Source organism: Dama dama, chromosome 27 (genome assembly GCF_033118175.1).
Source record: "Dama dama isolate Ldn47 chromosome 27, ASM3311817v1, whole genome shotgun sequence".
NCBI lineage: Eukaryota > Metazoa > Chordata > Mammalia > Artiodactyla > Cervidae > Dama > Dama dama.
In genome coordinates, this window is record NC_083707.1 from 16,075,037 (window position 1) to 16,093,735 (window position 18,699).

The 18,699-nt window shown below is 38.5% G+C and overlaps 1 non-coding gene across 1 annotated transcript; it reads right to left on the minus strand.

Moving 5' to 3' along the window:
* Window positions 1-17,695: 17,695 nt before the first annotated feature.
* LOC133047873 (small nucleolar RNA SNORA41) lies at window positions 17,696-17,829 on the minus strand. Its single transcript, XR_009690880.1, has one exon. It is a non-coding gene; the product is annotated as a small nucleolar RNA SNORA41 (small nucleolar RNA).
* Between the last annotated feature and the right edge of the window lie 870 nt (window positions 17,830-18,699).

The following is an 18,699-nucleotide window of genomic DNA, read 5'->3' on the forward strand; positions in this document are numbered from 1 at the left end:
CACAGTGGCCCAGGTTCACACTACACCATCTGGAATTGCATTTCACGTGAATATTCTCATTTTTGGTTGCGCAACAGAATCATTCATGCAAGGACTTCTTTTCTTTTTCTTTAAATATTGAATCATTCACTTTCAACTCGACTCTGTTTCAGAATTAGTTATGCAACTTTGCAAAAACAAACAGACCGTACCCAGAAATCATTATTTTGGGTAGTCTGGTCCTTTGCATTTGTATACAGTCCTATGGGTGATTCAGAGGCATAATTATGATTCAGAAATTCTGACTTAATATTTTGCATTTTTGTCTTATTTGAGTAAATCTTCTTTGTAACTAAATTACAAGGCACTGCAGTTTCACTAGAGTATTTTATCTTACAGCATTTGCATTGTCAATAGCATTGTACATTGCTTTGGTTAATTTACTTTGCAGAGATATTGGAAGAAGTCATGGCTCTGACCCCAGATACACTTCTCCAGGACAGTTACTAAACACATTTGATCACGAGGAACATGCAAAGACTCCCCCCCCACCTGCCTCAGGGTGCCCTCACAGAACACACATGCTTCAAGCACCCTGTTTATTTAGCCAGGAACAAAAGCCTGCCGGCATTTTTAGACAATTTTGTTTGAGAATTCAGAATTTATATGAAAAACAGTAACTCCTGATAAAAATAAAAATTTGGACTTATCTACATCTAACCTGACCGTTATGAAATTTATTCAAGAAAACTGTGGAGCTCCAAAATCCCATCTGAATCTGAACAGACCAAAATGAAGCTAAAAGAAGCTGGTGTAGCCCATTCCTCAAGGGCCTGTGCCCCTCAGTGACCTGAAAAATATTAAAGGCAGGTCAGGGAAACCCTTCAGGCTTACCCCCACTTCCATCTTCCCTTTCTGGGGGTTCTTCACAGAGCGGTTTTTGCACTGCGGTAGACCTTTGTGTAGCCTCTGTGAGCCCACTGACATGGGGAGTGGTGACGAGGATGCAGCCGCTTCTGAGGTAAGGGTGGCCAGAGAGGCCGACGTGCAGCCTCTTCAACAGCATATGCCACTTCCTGCTCATAAAGAGGAGCCCTGACTGCCCTTACTCCTCCTCCATAGAAAGGAGAACCCTACATGTTCACCACGCTTTCTTGTGACGCCGGTGGCCCGCGAAGAAGCCCACCCTCTGCACTCCCCCGCCTGTTTTACCTTGACTGTGGGGAGAAACGTGTTGGGTCTCTGAAGGGCGGGTCTCTCACCCGGCTTTTAGGTCAGGGAGCCTGTTCTTCCAGCTGAGCTCCTTTCCGGCCTCCTTCCTTCCTGCTCCCCCCCACAACTTTGAGGGGCGGCCTGTTTTCACGTCTCCGCTCAGACTTGTGGAAGCAAACGCCAAAAGGAATTAACTGGAGTCGCTCTATTAATTTACGCTTCGACAGTAATGACCTTAAGACAGAGAGGCATCATATATTAACTTGTTCCTTGGATATAGCACGGCTCAGTTAACGCGTTTAGGCGAATCGGCCCGGCCGGGCCCAGCTGCGAGGGGAAGTGAGGCCGCGCGAGGCCGCGAGCGGACTTCCGGCGCGTCCCGCTAGATGGCAGGGCGGCCTCGGCGACCGGCTGGGCCGCTGCGGCCGCAGACGCGGTGTTTGCAAGTCATTACTTGACACGGTCACAAATCGACCATTTTTCTCATGTTCATTTGGAAATTGTATTTAAACTTATTTATTTACACGGGCGCATACATACCCTCTATACTTACAAATAAGCCTACACCGGCCGAGAGAAAGGTATGGAAGAAAGGAGGCGGCCCCGCGCGCGGCCGCCGGTGAGACCTCCGCGGCGCCGCAGACGCCCGCCGCCTCCCGCCTCCCGCCTCCTTGATGTCAGGAAGGGAGAGGCGGTTGTGAAAGTCAAAGGGCATAAGCCCTTCCAGGAGGGAAAACTGTTTCTAACACATGGTTTGGTCAGTGAGGGGCGCTCAGAAAAAAAAAAAAAAAAAAAAAAAGAAGGCAGGAAAATCAGCATCGTACAAACCCTGCCCCGAAAGAAGATTAAAACCAGATTAGAAATTTGAATTTTATTCAAATCCTTCCTCCCCTTTCCTCTCCCTCATCCTTTCATCTCTCCTACCCTTTTTACTTTCCAGTCTCTCTTTGTCCCTGTTCCTACCAAGCCTCCCTCCTCTTTCCGCCTTTTTCCTCAGTCTGAATTTCCACATCTCCCTTCCCCATCCTTCATTCTCTCAGAATTTGATGCCGCTGAGCTGCCTCTGATCCCGCATCCCTTTATGTCGCCTTTTCCCGTTAATGAATTGTTAAAATTTCATAGGGAGCAGTGACTGTGCTCTTTTCTGCTCCTGGGCATTGCAGTTTGCAGGCTGCCTTCCTTCTGGGCAAGAATGCCACAGCTATGAGCCGTCTACTTGTCTGCAAATAATTTTTCAGGGTTTACACATTCCGTATGCAGGAATATCTTTTTTTCTTTCTTTTTTGTCTGTCTTCTTCCCTTCCTCCACCATCCAGGTTTAGGTAGGGTTAGAATTTCAATTAATGAAAGGTACTGGAAAAGGAAGACTGACTTCATTCCGTGGTGATGAAAACAGTTTTCTAAAATGCCTGGCCTTAAAAAAAAAAAGATAAATAAATAAAATGCCTGGCTTCTGTGGCTTTCTGCGGTGAAAACATTTCAGGAAAACTCATGCGAACAGAGGGCCATTTGGCTGCATTTTCACAGTGAGATTCTTGGAAACACCCTCTGCCTTCATTGCCTAGTAGGCAATCTTGGACCCTTAAATTCTAACTTTTAATGTATTTTCTTTCCAGATTACACTACAGTAAGGTCATTGTTCGATTGTTCTATGTTCAATAACACACAAATGCTCCTTTAGTTGTATGTCCTTCCTTTTTTGTTATAGGATGATTGATTTATGATTAATGTGTGGGTAAGGAAAAATAGAACAAAAAGTAGTCAATAAATTTCAGTCTAGATTAAGAAGTGATTTCTTTCCCCTTAAAATCTACATGTAGGATATTTAGAGAATTATATGTGTTTCTATATAAAATGTACAAATATAGTTTTAACCCACTTTGATATTTTATACAATGGTCATAGTCTAACCGTGTACCTAACCATTTCATCCTCTGCTGCCCCGTTTTTCTTTTGCCTTTCATCTTTCCCAGTATCAGGGTCTCTTGGAACAAGTCAGCTCTTGGCATCAGGTGGCCAAAGTATTGGAGCCTCAGCTTCAGCATCAATCCTCCCAATGAATATCTTATGCACTTGAAATTCTTAAGTTCTTTGAAATTTTATTACAGAAAGTTATATTTAATTGGAGTTTTATGTTAAATACATTATATTTTTAATAATAGGAAAGTGATGTATAGTATGCAGAATACTATCAGTTGTGAAGAAATACTGCTTAAACATAATATGAACATCCCATCCAACTTAAAGATGTTGGGTACCTAAGTACTAAATGCCCTTCCTTGCCTTTTACTTCCCCTTCCTCTTTTTTTTTTTCCCCCCCATTATATCTTTCTTATATGTCACTGTGGTCATTAATGAGAAATTCATGTTAGCAGTGTATAGAATAAAAAAAAATGAGAGAAAACCACTTTTCATTTTAGCATTTTCTTCAAACTAGGGATGCTGACCATCTCAAAAACCTGTAGATAGGTGCTGGCATTATCTGTATGTGCCCTTACCATAAACCTTAACCAAATCCTTTAGATTATTTCAGGAAAATCTTTCTTCTCAGCTAATCCTGGACACATTTAGAGATCTAAGAAGAAATAAATTGTTCTCCTCCTGATCTACTGTGGCATACTTCCCGTTGTTAGGTGAATAATTGAGCAATTTATTTTAATCAGGAGCTCTTTGCAGAGGGGGTGCTGGAGAGGGTTAATTGCTAGGGTAAAACAACTACAGGAGTCCAGTTTACTGGGGTGCTAATTGGGTAACAGGTGAGCATAAATAGTGTGGAGAAGCAGGAAATTAGAACATGGGAGGGACAATGTAGATTTTTAAGCTCCACAGCCCTGTAAGTGTACTTAAGTCATCAGTGCTGCAGACTGAATAGTAAACTGTTTTCCCTTCAGACATTTCAGCCTGCAGTGCTATCACTGGGATTGGCTGTGAGAGAAAGGGAGATGGATTTACTGTTGAGTAAGTGACCTCGGCTGTATCAAACAGTTGTCCTCTAGGCTTTCTGCATCGTTGTTGTATGCTGAGGAAAGAGGCAAGTGCTAGTGAAGCTGGGCTAATTCCTAATTATGATATGACCAGTGACTCTCTTTTAACTGTATGTGATATAGTTTGATTATTTTGTATTTAGTGTCATACTTTTGGACATCTATGGGGGATAAAGAGAGATTGTGTGTAGGGGATACAGAATCATTAAAAAGTGATATAAATCTTGTGCTACAGGCCTGAGGGAAAGGGTCATATTTTAGAATAGAACAGAAATTTATTTTCCCCAATTCTGGAAGCCAGAAGTCTAAAATCAGTATTACTGGAACAAAATCAATGTGTCAGTAGGTCTTGCTACTGACTTACAGTAGGTCAGTAGGTCATAGGGCTGCTAGCTTTCCTTGGTTTATGGCCACCATCTTCCAATTTTTCTCTGCTTCGTCACTGAAGAGAGATGTGTGTATCAAATTTTTATTTGCCTCCTTATAACATGTGATTGCATTTAGGTCCCACCTGGATAATTCAGAATACCTTCTCTATTGCAAGATCCTTAATCTACTCACATTTGTGATGACTTTACACATAACACTGATAGGTTCCAGGATAGGATCTGCTATCCTGGGAGCATTCTTTAGCCTAATGTAGAGGTCTGTGAGTTCCTATTGATGCTGTTCAATGTAAGGTTAATGAGTTTGATGTAATAGCTCAGAAATATCCACTTTCTCAAACAGGTGCCTCCCCAGACTTGGAGATCCACCTGAACCATCCTCCAACCTAGCCTAAATGAGTGGAACAGACAAGTGGGGAGCTGCTGGAAACTCCTGGGCGGTAATATTGGCAAAGAAAAATACAAAGCAATAGTATTTTTCCTTTTTTTATCAGTAGATTTAACTTAATTTCTCATAGTTCTCTTCATCTGGTCTTCTTAACAATATTAATTAACTCATTACTTAATCCACCAGAAGGCATTTATCAAGCACGGACTGTGTACAAGGTTTTGTGTAAACTGTGGGATACAGAAATGAATTCCAGGCATCCAGAGGACTGCAATAATCATAGTCCTTAGCTTATTGTTAACTTTTGTCAATAGTTAGTTAGCATAAGTTTCTTTCACCCCTCCCTCCTTCCCTTCCTTGCTATGCTTCTTTCCCTAGGAAATATATTAAAAAAATGTGTCATGGAGGTCGTGAAGAGGATGTGACTGCCAGTTGACCACAGAGCTGGACTTGGGAATCTGAGCATCTAGTGCCCTCCCCCATCTTTGGAATGTGCGCTTTGCGCACTGTTCCCACTTTAGGAGCCAGGTTCAGGAATGTAGCCTTGAGAGAAGAATGTATTGCTGAGACTATCTGGACTGAATTTGTGATTGAACCTGGAAGATAGATGACAGAAACTTCTATCACTTTCTTCTTGATTTGTAGGTGTATATTTTATCTTATAGAGCAGTGTTGTCTAATAGGGTAGCAACTAGCTGCTTATGACTATTTGAATTTAAATTAACTAAAAATTACAATTCAGTGCCTTGGTCACAGTAGCTACATTTCAGATGCTCGATAGCCGCATGCTTCTCCATATAGCTACCATATGGGACCATGAAGAGAATATTTCCATTATCACAGAAAGTTGTTTAGGATAGTGCTGTCGTAGAAATATTAGCTCCTTATTGGTTTTAGACATAGTTAATATTTTCTTCAAATCTGTCCTCTACATTTTCTATGATGTAGCAGATTAAAGAAAGCTTCCCAGTCTTTGACATTCCATTTAATGGGAAGTATAATCTATGTCTCCTCCCTTTGAATCTGGGACTCTATTGACCAGTTGAATAATACAGAAGTGATTCTGTGCCAGTTTCTGGGTGAAATAATTAATAAGTTGGTAGCTTTGAAATCTGACTTCTCTGAAAACAACCAACATAGGAGGCATATAGATGTGCATTATCAACAGTCCCAGATGATCCCAGTCTACCAGTTGTTTCCACTTACCCTAGACATTTTAGTGGAGCTGTCTTGGATGAGTACTTGGCTAAGTACTACCAAATAGGGTCAATCCATGAAATGTGGAATAGGAGAATATTCCAGTTAAGCCCTTCCTGAATTCTAGACCCAGAAAACTATGAAATAAAATGGAATTTTAAAAAACCATTACATTTCAGGGTAATCTGTTATGCAGCAATAGATAACCAGGTAGCCTTTTTATTAAACAAACAAAAAACTGATGTAAGCAATGCAGTTTAATATGCACACTATTGCATAACAGCTATGAATGATAGAGTCTTAACAACAGTCAGACTGGAGTTTATATTATGACTCTGCCCCTTGACCAAGTTGACTGTACTGATTTCATTGTCTACACTTATAAAAGAGAGAGACTAATGCATTGCAACACTAGTATAAAGATGAGGAAGCAATGAAATGGCAGATGTTAAGAAAGCCCTTGTACAGTGTTTGACTCATGAAGAAGATGCTCTAATTAAGAAACGTGTAAGATATAGATGTGGCACAAAGGACAAATGATTGACCTACTTGGTCAAGTGAGATGGGGACAGCTGTCAGGCAAGTGTCCTCAGAATTAAAGGATTATCTGTGTATAGAGGTAATAAAAGAATTTTTCAGTCTAACTTAAGGAGAAAAAGATATCTGAGGTAGTGCTTTAGGGTGTGCTAAAGCAGGCTCAGCCATTTATATATTTGTTTAAAATTTTGTATATACATATATTTATATAATATATAGGTATATATCTGTATACATTTAATATATTTGCATATATTTTATATACATGTAAATATATATGCATATGAAATGCATGTATATAAACATCATTATCTTTCAATAAAAGCAGTCCTAATTTAATATAGTCAAATTTATAATCTTTTTTTTTATGACTGTGTTTTGGGCATATTGTTTAAGAAATACTACCCTACCTAGAAAATACAGGTACTTTGCTATAGCATCTTCTAAGATTTAGTTTTGCCACTTATATATGTCTTTAACACATCTGGAAAAAAATTTGTTTATGATGTAAGGTAGGAATTTGATTTCACATGGATAATCAGTTATCTTAGAACAATATATTAAAAAGTTCATCCTTTCCTGCTGATTTGTAATGCCCTCTGTATCATAAATCATGTTTCCAAATAGGCATGGGTCTATTCTTTTCAGCACTTCTATGTATTTATCAATACATTACTATCACATGGTTTAATTACTATAAAGATCACATCTTGATATTTGATAGGGCAAGCTTTCTTTCTTTCATCCATCTCATTATTTCTTTCCTTCCTTTCTTTCTTATTTTTTTTAATTAAAATTTTATTTGTCGGAACAGTTTTAGGTTCACAGCAAAATTGAGGGAAGGGAAGAGATGTCCCATATGAAGCCTGCCCCCACACATGCACATATCACAGCATTCCCGAATATCAACATCTTTTACCAGAATGATATTATATTATATAGTAAATTATATTTACTATAATTGATGAAATTAGATGTAGCTACATTTTTATTTTCACATTTTGAAGATTATTTAACAATATAGGAAAGTAATCATCATATTATTAAATGAACAAAAATAAAACACACGACAGCCAGATTTCCAAATTTCCAAATCTTCTAGAAATTGTAGATATTTGTATCATTAAGAGAATGAAAGAAAATATCTCAAAATATTTACCGTGATTATTTCTAGGTAATAGGCCATTTTCTTAGTTATCTCCACACTTCTTTATGTCTTACAAATCTTTTATGAGTATAATTGCTTTTACAATCTGAAAAGCCAGTACAACAGAAAGAACATTCATTTTGAAAATATTTGTGTGCAAAGAAGTCCCAAGTAAAGAAGGAGCTCTTTCTTCTTTTTTTGCTTATTCAGAAGGAAGAAATATTTGCCAGTTCTTCCTTTTCCTCTCATTATTTCCTCTTGCATCTGTCTCTGAGGACTGCCCTCGTGGGCACCTACATATCCATTATTTTCAATAACCTTAGCAGAAGGGTTATCGGGTTTCCCTGATGGCTCAGTTGGTAAAGAATCCACCTGCAATCCTGGAGGCCCTGGTTAGATTCCTGGGTCAGGAAGATTCGCTGTAGAAGAGATAGGCTAACCACTCCAGTATTCTTGGGCTTCCGTTGTGGCTCAGCTGGTGAAGAATCCTCCTGCAATGAGGGAGACCCGGGTTTGATCCCTGGGTTGGGAATATCCTCTGTAGAAGGGAAAGGCTACCCACTCCAGTATTCTGGCCTAGAGAATTCCATGGATTGTATAGTCCACGGGGTTGTAAAGAGTTGGACACGACTGAGCAACTTTTAGTTTCAGTTAGTAGAAGGGACAGGTTGTTGCAGAAAATAATGTCCTATCCAGCAAGTGGCTCTCTAGCTGTTCAAATCAGGTTTGAGTTCATACTCAGTTGGATGCAGACAGATGTTGTAGAATTCTCTGTCTTCAATCCCCTTCTTGTTTATGGAACCATCTCTGCCTAGGGGTTCACCACTTATGCTCAGAGATCACCTTACCTTAGTTTGATATGTTGGGATTATTTTAAAAAAATGTTCCTAAATAATTCTATTTTCTTCTTTGTGTAGTCTCCACTGATGTTGACTTTTTATTCCTATAGGAATTGATACTATTTTTTTTACAGTCTGACTTCTAAGTGAGTTTCCACTCTTTCCCCTTGTTCTGAGCAGAAATGTCTGTGCTCGTGATATCCAGAGGTCACCACATGTGTGTTGATGGCAGTGGTGATCAGTCTCTCCCTTGAATCCCAGTTAGTTGGCCCTGAACCCCATTCTTGAAGAGTTGTACTGATCAAGGAATCTCTACCATCAAAACAACTTTAATCTTAGGTATTGGCTCACAGATGGAGATGACAATGCTGGGAGAGAACTTTTGAAAGTCATCACTTCTTAATTAGATTTGCATTTTGTCATAAAGTTCATCCTTAATGCTGAAATTCTTTATTTCGAAAAGGTCACTGAGGATTATTGGGCGTTGGAAAATATCTAGAGGTTTCTGTGTAATGTTCATTCTTTGGCTCTCCTTTGACCATTTGCTTGTTCATATTGCACTTTTCACACTTGCAAGCACATCTATATACTCATGAGCTGTTGCAATGCTGATGTTCCTCTGCTCACTTTTTTTTTCTTACTTTCCATTTTTAAAATATAAGATCTTATGACCATAGTATTGCATTCAAGGTTCTCAAAAACATGACACCATCCTTTAGTATCATTTCCCACTATACCTCAATTTCCTTAAACCCTCTGGATCAATAATTTATCAGACTCATCATCATTTTATAACAAGATCATGTATTTTTCAGTCTTATCCCCATGTTATTCTTAGTCCAAACAAATCTTTCACCAAAGTTCAAGATCTTAGAAACCTTTCTATTCCTCAACTGTGTCTCAAAGAAATTCTTCTCTTTTAGCAGACCCCACCTTCCCCACTACTGCTCCTGCACACATTTAGGGAATGTATGGGGAAAAAAGGAGAAACTTTTAGAAAAAAAAACAACTTATTTTAGAAGCAATCTTCTCTCTTTCATTTTTTAAACCTTCGTGTATATTGACGAGCCCATCAAGTTCTATATGGCAGGAAATGAATCAAACTACAAATATTGATCAAGAAACATGTTTGTTGCTGATCAGAGATAAAATTGCTTGTAAAAATGTGCATTTTGGTCAATATTTATTCCTTCCTAAAATTACACAATTATGTTTTCTTCTCTTAAACTCAATTTGTCCAGCTTTATGCAATTTCCTGCACCCATGTATAATTTATTTATATGATTAGCATGTCCTCTGTGGAAACTTAAAATGATATAACTTCCTTTGAACAGCATATCTGGGGCAGTTGTGATGTGTTATCATCAGCTAAGGGAAATCTCTTGCTCATGAGTCACAAAAACAGATGTGAGCAAATAATAGCTTATTGTGGTCAATTTTCATAAGGTAGTTACAGCAAAGGCAGGGTGGACAAAATTTATGCTAGTCCCATAACTAAATTTTCACAGTCTTAAACATAATTAAGTCATCAAGTCTTATCTTTGGAAATAAGATAATGGTAGTTAGAAATATTTTTTTTTTTTAGGCATGTAATCTGTGGGTTTTATTTATTTTTCCTCACAGTTAGGTTGCCCTCTGAGATTCGAAAACTTCCCCCAGACCCGCCAGTGCGAGGGTTTCCTGGTGTTTGGAAACTTCCTCTATTACGACTCCCTTCCCGGGATGGGTCTCCGTCCCTAGCTCTTTTGTCTATCTTTTTATCTTCTATATTTTGTCCTACCTTCTTTTGAAGACTATGGGCTGCTTTTCTGGGTGCCTGATGTCTTCTGCTAGTGGTCAGAAGTTGTTTTGTGAAGTTTGCTCAGCGTTCAGATGTTCTTTCGATGAATTTATGGGGGAGAAAATGGTCTCCCCATCCTAATCCTCCATCATCTTAGCTCCTCCTCACGGGTAGTTAGAAATCTTAAACTTTTGTTTATTACCTAAGACACATTAACAATCATTAACTGATTGTTACATTATGTTAGCATTGTGAAATAATTTTAATTTTTCTTCTAAGTATATTAAAATTTTTTTGTAATGACTCCTATAATATATAGCAACTTACATATGGAGTACAACATTGCTAAGTGATTTATACCTGTCATTTGTAATGTCCTATAAGCCCTATATGTTGTATAAAATTTTATAATAGTTCAGTTGCTCAGTCATGTCCGACTCTTTGAGATCCCATCAACTGCAGCATGCCAGGCTTCCCTGTCCATCACCAATTCCCAGAGCTTGCTCAAGCTCATCCATCAAGTTGGTGATGTCATCCAACCATCTCATCCTCTGTCATCCCCTTCTCCTCCTGCCTTCAATCTTTCCCAGCATCAGGGTCTTTTCAAATGAGTCAGTTCTTTGCGTCAGTTGGCCAAAGTATTGGAGTTTCAGCTTCAGCATCCGTAATTCCAATGAATATTCAAGACTGATTTCCTTTAGGATTGACTGGTTTGATATCCTTGCAGTCCGACAGACTCTCAAGAGTCTTCTCTAACACCACAGTTCAGAAGCATCAGTTCTTTGGTGCTCAGTTTTCTTTATAGTCCAACTCTCACATCCATACATGACTACTGGAAAAACCGTAGCCTTGACTAGACAGACCTTTGTTGGCCAAGTAATGTCTCTGTTTTTTAATATGCTGTCTAGGTTTGTCCTAGCTTTTCTTCCAAGGAGCAAGCATCTTTTAGTTTCATGGCTGCAGTCACCATCTGCAGTGATTTTGGAGTTGAAGAAAACAGTCTGTCACTGTTTCCATTGTTTCCCCATCTATTTGCCATGAAGTGACAGGACTGGATGCCATGATCTTAGTTTTCTGAATGTTGAGTTTTAAGCCAACTTTTTAGCTCTCCTCTTTCACTTTCTTCAAAAAGCTCTTTAGTTCCTTATGGCTTTCTGCCATAAGGGTGGTGTTATCTGCACATATGTGAGGTTATTGATATTTCTCCTGGCAATCTTGATTCCAGCTTGTGCTTTATTATTTATAATAATCATAATCACTATTATCATTATTATTATTGTTCATACATTTGTAAGTTGAAGGGATAAATTAATTCTGTAGGCAATAAAAATAAATGAATTTGTTTTGTAAAAGGTAAATATCATAAGGAAAGTAGCATCAAAACAATATGGACCCTAAAATTTGTTCTCATGTCACATTGAGAAAGTATTTCTAACATATAGTTAGAATAATCCTTTTACTTGCCATATAGAAAGATACTACTTTAGTCAAAAAATTTTGGTTAAAAAATATGTATGGGAAATTCACAAAGAACTGACACTTGAAAGTGGACTTATGAACTTCTGGTGGACTTATGAAAACTTGTTTAACCGAATTTATGCTTAAAAGCAATTTAAATGAAAGAAAGGTAAGACTTTTCAATCATTACAAGAAACAATATTAAAAATAAGTTGTGATTTTGATGAGGATATAGGAAAATGGTGCTCATACATTGTGATGTAGGTAAAATTTGATACAACTCCTATGGAGGAACAATTTGTCAATATTTGTCAACATTTAGGTTTTTTTACCCTTTGACCACAATCTGTCATTTTAAACAATTTGACTTAAAGAAATAATTATATGCTCAATATGCATGTGTAAAGAGTAACTTTATGGATGGTCATCATTATATTATTATGGAAAAAAATTGGAAACAACTTACATTTCTAATATAAGGAATAATGTGTAATAACATGGAAATATGCATACAATTTACAAAAGAAGTTTCAAATTTGACTGTATTATCTCTATGTATGAAATATAAAGTAAAAGTGAAAATCGCTCAGTCGCATTCAACTCTTTACGACCCCATGAACTATACAGTCCGTGGAATTCTTCAGGCCAGAATATTGGAGTGGGTAGCCATTTCCTTCTCCAAGGAATCTTCCCAACCCAGGGATCGAACCCAGGTCTCCATTATATTTGTATTACATATATATACACACACACACACACACACACACACACACACACATATATATACACAAAAATATATAGGCATATACATACATATATACACACAAATTACATTATTAGGGATTATTTTAAATGACAAGCTTATATTTCTGTTTATTTACTTCTTTTACCTTATCTTTTTGAGGTTTCTTCTACTGAACTTATATTCTGTAACAATAATAAAAGTATAAAAACTTTGTGGCCTGGGTAAGATCACAGGCTGAAGCTCTCTAAGGAGCGAGAACCAGATCAACGTGAGAAGTTTCTCACAGTGGTCACTGATATTTGTATGTGAAACTCTTGTGACTTTTGACCCGTGGTAAGCTCAGTTTTGTCATCTGTTGGCCTGTATTTTATTTTCTGTCCTAATGAAGAGTTCATCTGTATTTGAAGAGTCAGTTTTTTACCTATCTGACCATGGCTATTCAAAGAAAAATTATTTTCCCTGAGGATTATTTTGTGATAATTTGCTACACATTTCAAACTTCTATGATAGCATAAAACCCCAAAGCACTAGGAGATATTTTTCTTATCTTTTGAAAATACTGTAATAGAAATTGACAAAAATTATCTAGTTGATATGTAGTTATTGTCTTGATTTGTTCATTTAAATGTCCAGCTATTACTGCTTCTTGGCCAGTTTCATCACTGTCCAAATAATTAAAATTAGCAAAGTTCCATTCTTCCAAACAATTGACCTTGTATCACAATTGTTAAATAATTATGTATAAAAACAAATACAGTTTATAAAAGCCTTTCCTCAGTTGTGTTATGGTTGTATGTGAGGTGTGCTAAGTCATTTCAGTCGTGTCTGACTCTTTGTGACCGCATGGACTGTAACCCATCAGGCTCCTGTGTCCATGGAATTCTTCAGGCAAGAATATTGGAGTGGGTTCCCATGCCCTTCTCCAGGGGATCTTCCCATCCCAGAGATTGATCCTGGGTCTCCCGCATTGCAGGCAGATTCTTTACCATCTGAGCTATCAGGGAAGCCCTGTGTTGTGGCACACAATATAGTCAAGGATTTTTAAAGTTAGCTTCCCTGATTCAGCCCCATCATTCTAGAAATTGAAAAGAATCTCCCGGGAAGGTTTAATGACAGTGCTGTGGGTAAATGTTTAACAAATGTTTCTTTAGGAAGGGGGATTTCTGTATTGTGAATTTGTCTGTTTCAATGGTGTAAATATTCTCACCATACTAGATTTTGAGATCCTAATGTCAAGTCACTGAAAGAGATTGGGAAGAAAAGCATTATCTAAGTCAGAGTGAGCCATCCCCACTGCATTCTGAAAGAGAACTAACTACTGCATTTGGTGTTACATTTATGGAAGAGATCATGATGGGTTCCTTATGCCTGTCTCTCTCCACTCAGTGGATTGTGAAGTCACTAAAGAGACAATTTCTTGTTCATTTTTGCTTCTGCAGTGCTTCATACAGTGTTGGGCACACAGAACTGTTCATCAAGAAAAGCCTTTAAAGGAAATTACACCAATGTTAGAGAATATGTGAGAAAGAATCTATGGATGAAGAATGTACTTTATATTTAAAATCTATTTGTGTAGGATATTTTAGATATAACTGCTTAAGCATTAGCCTTGTTTAAAAATTGCAGTAGGTTTCAGCCTCCATTTGGTGAGTTAAAACCAATATGTTGTTATGTGGGAGAATTTGTCTCAGAAAAAGAAACAAAGTGGGATAAATATAAAAACATAGTATTGATAAAAGAGAAATATTTCTATAGCTAAAGCTAAATGCCTAGGGAAAAAAAGCAATTCAGTTTCCCAATATTAATTATTGGGTCATATCCTGCTATTGGTCTGCGCATGTAAAAATCAATGCAAAGATAAGAACCTTTATAATTGGCAGGAGTAATTTTTGAAGTATACTCATTGACATTCAAAGAGTCAGGACACAATGAAAAGGTTATGGAAGAGCAAACTTTGGATTCATCTGAAGTTTTAATTACTACTTTTCAAACTTCTAAAGGAAATAGGAGAAGCATATTATTTTACTCCTTATTGTTTCCAGTTTGCAAAATAAGAGAAACTTGCAACTAACATTTAATAGTATATTACATGCATAGAGCCTTTTTAAAGCCAATTTTTTTTAATGCAAAATTCTCCCATATTCACTTTTTATTCTTATTTCAACTTGTGGGTAGAGGCCATGTAGGTGTTTTTGTCTAAAAGATAGGGAATGAGACTCTGACTCTTACTGCTATATTCTTTTTATTAGAATATATTTTCTCACTGATAAGTGTGTGTGAGTATATGGATTTTTGCTTGGAAAGGCAAAAGTGTTAAACAAAATAATCAGAGGACCTTATAAGATAGATTTTTTTTTTTTTAAAGTTCTATTTCTTTTCCTTACTTGTTCCACTGTGTCCTCTCTTCTAGGTTATGATGGCTCTCAACTTGGCAGTCTAATGGGGACCTTGTAGTAAAACAGTACAGTCAGCAAGAAAAGAGTATCCATTGGTTTAGAACTCTTGTTATCCATGTGGATCAGTTATTTCTTCAGTTAGGTGTGGTGTACTCTGAAACTTCTTTCTGCAACTCAAGATTTTATGCTACCACATATCATAACACTCAGACAGTATCTTGCTTTTTTATTTTTTTTAGGGATAAAGTACACAAATCCCTTCTCTTCGTTTTCTCCCCTCTTTATCAAGCTCTAGTTTTAAACACTTCCACATCCTTATTATGCAAAGAAACTAACATGCAGCTCTCTTTATTTGTTTAACGTTGAGCACTGAATAAAATTTAAAAAAATCAGCACATTATCATTTGTTTAATCATACTTACATGCTTTTCTCCTGCACAAAATTTTGGACACTGTGCTGGTGTAGAATGATCAAGGGCAAGCTGGACTCCAAGAGAAATGTGAGGATAGGCTATACATGTGTCTTAGTCAAGGATTACTTTACTGCAAGGAACAGAAGCCCACTAACTCTGACTCAGGTAGAAAGTCACTTTATTGAAAGGATATACCAGGCACTATTGCAGCTGAGAAAGTTCACAAAACTAGGTCCTGCTCAGACAACCACAAAAGGACTGGAATAGCCCAGATATGAACAGAGGCTCCTCTCTCAACCACTTGTGGAGGTAGGTAGCTTCTGGTTTCCGCTCATGCGTGTGAGCCATCCTCTTCCTTCTCTCAGCTGGGCTCTGCTGCTAACTGATGGCCTGCCTGTTCCCTTTAACTTTTCTCTGTACTTGCCTTCCGTTTGTCTTGCTGGCTAGTCTAGCTCTGACGACATGACCTCCCAGTTTAAGAACGTCTTCCAGCTGACGATTGTATAAATTCCGATAAGATGTGGTCTCATTGCTGGCCATGGGATGGATATTCAACCTGGGGCTAGAGCCACAAGCTGCACTTTCCAGGCTCTGAGGGTATGGTGAGTTCCCTAAGAAGTGGGTGTGGTAGTCAGTCAGTCAGTTCAGTCACTCAGTCATGTCCCACTCTTTGCGACCCCATGAATTGCAGCATGCCAGGCCTCCCTGTCCATCACAAACTCCCGGAGTTTACTCAAACCCATGCCCATCGAGTCAGTGATGCCATCCAGCCATCTCATCCTCTGTCGTCCCCTTCTCCTCCTGCCCCCAATCCCTCCCAACATCCGGATCTTTTCCAATGAGTCAACTCTTCACATGAGGTGGCCAAAGTATTGGAGTTTCAGCTTCAGCATCAGTCCTTCCAATGAACACCCAGGACTAACCTCCTTCAGGATGGACTGGTTGGATCTCCTTGCAGTGCAAGGGACTCTCAAGAGTCTTCTCCAACACCACAGTTCAAAAGCATCAATTTTTCGGCACACAGCTTTCTTCACAGTCCAACTCCCACATCCATACATGACCACTGGAAAAACCATAGCCTTGACCAGACGGACCTTAGTTGGCAAAGTAATGTCTCTGCTTTTTAATATGCTATCTAGGTTGGTTATAACTTTCCTTCCAAGGAGTAAGCGTCTTTTAATTTCATGGCTGCAGTCACCATCTGCAGTGATTTTGGAGCCCCCCAAAATAAAGTCTGACACTGTTTCCACTGTCTCCCCATCTATTTCCCATGAGGTGATAGGACCAGATGCTGTGATCCTAGTTTTCTGAATGTTGAGCTTTAAGCCAACTTTTTCACTCTCCCCTTTCACTGTCATCAAGAGGCTTTTTAGTTCTTCTTCACTTTCTGCCATAAGGGTGGTGTCATCTGCATATCTGAGGTTATTGATATTTCTCCCAGTAATCTTAATTCCAGCTTGTGCTTCTTCCAGCCCAGTGTTTCTCATGATGTACTCTGCATATAAGTTAAATAAGCAGGGTGACAATATACAGCCTTGACGTACTCCTTTTCCTATTTGGAACCAGTCTGTTGTTCCATGTCCAGTTCTAACTGCTGCTTCCTGACCTGCATACAGGTTTCTCAAGAGGCAGGTCAGGTGGTCTGGTGTTCCCATCTATTTCAGAATTTTCCACAGTTTATTGTGATCCACACAGTTGAAGGCTTTCATGTAGTCAATAAAGCAGAAATAGATGTTTTTCTGGAACTCTCTTGCTTTTTTTTTTTTTTTTTTGTCTTTCAAACTTTTATTTAAGGGCACTGATCCATGATAGATGTTAGATCTTGTTGAACGCAGCCACATCCATAGACTGTACATACTCATCGAAAGCAGTGATCTGCTCCTCCAGCATGTCTGTCCCAACTTTGTCGTCTTCAACTACACACTGTATTTGAAGTTTTTTAATGCCATACCCAACTGGAACTAGTTTAGAAGAGCCCCAGACCAAGCCGTCTGCTTGAATGCTTCTGACACACTCCTCTAGTTTTGCCATATCGGTCTCATCATCCCAAGGTTTCACGTCTAATAAGATGGAAGACTTGGCGACAAGTGCTGGTTCTAAAAAAATTTTTAAAGTGTACAGGAAACAGCATTGTTCAAACAATTCCTTTTGTCCTACTCCAAGTCACTTAACAAATTTTAAATGTTTCTAAATGGATCATCTCCTTAGCCACACGAAAGTACAGAACACACACCTTGTGTTTGTCACACACATGCCCACTTTCTGTTGTGCTGAGAAAGAGGTGTTGAGTTGTGTGACAGTTTCTTTCCCACAGTGGAATGCCACAGCTGCTACCTTTAAGAACAGCTGCAGACCAGTAGCTGTGGAATCTCTTGCTTTTTTGATGATCCAACGGATATTGGCAATTTGATCTCTGGTTCCTCTGACTTTTCTAAAACCAGCTTGATCATCTAGAAGTTCACGGTTCATGTATTGCTGAAGTCTGTCTTAGAGAATTTTGATCATTACTTTACTAGCATGTGAGATGAGTGCAATTGTGCGGTAGTTTGAGCATTCTTTGGGATTGCCTTTCTTAGGGATTGGAATAAAAACAGACCTTTTCCAGTCCTGTGGCCACTACTGAGTTTTCCAAATTTGCTGGCATATTGAGTGCAGCACTTTCACAGCATCATCTTTCAGGATTTGAAATAGCTCAGCTGGAATTTCATCACATCCCCTAGCTTTGTTTGTAGTGATGCTTTCTAAGGCCCACTTGACTTCACATTCCAGGATGTCTGGCTCTAGGTGAGTAATCACACCATTATGATTATCTGGGTCATGAAGATCTTTTTTGTACAGTTCTTCTGTGTATTCTTGCCACCTCTTCTTAATATCTTCTGCTTCTGTTAGGTCCATACCATTTCTGTCCTTTATTGAGCCCATTTTTGCATGAAATGTTCCCTTGATATCTCTAATTTTCTTGAAGAGATCTCTAGTCTTTCCCATTCTGTTGTTTTCCTCTATTTCTTTGCATTGATCGCTGAGGAAGGCTTTCTTATCTCTCCTGGCTATTCTTAGAAACTCTGCATTCAAATGGGAATATCTTTCCTTTTCTCCTTTGCTTTTTGCTTCTCTTCTTTTCACAGCTCTTTGTAAGGCCTCCTCAGACAACCATTTTGCCTTTTTGCATTTCTTTTCCATGGGGATGGTCTTGATCCCTGTCTCCTGTACAATGTCACGAACCTCCGTCCATAGTTCA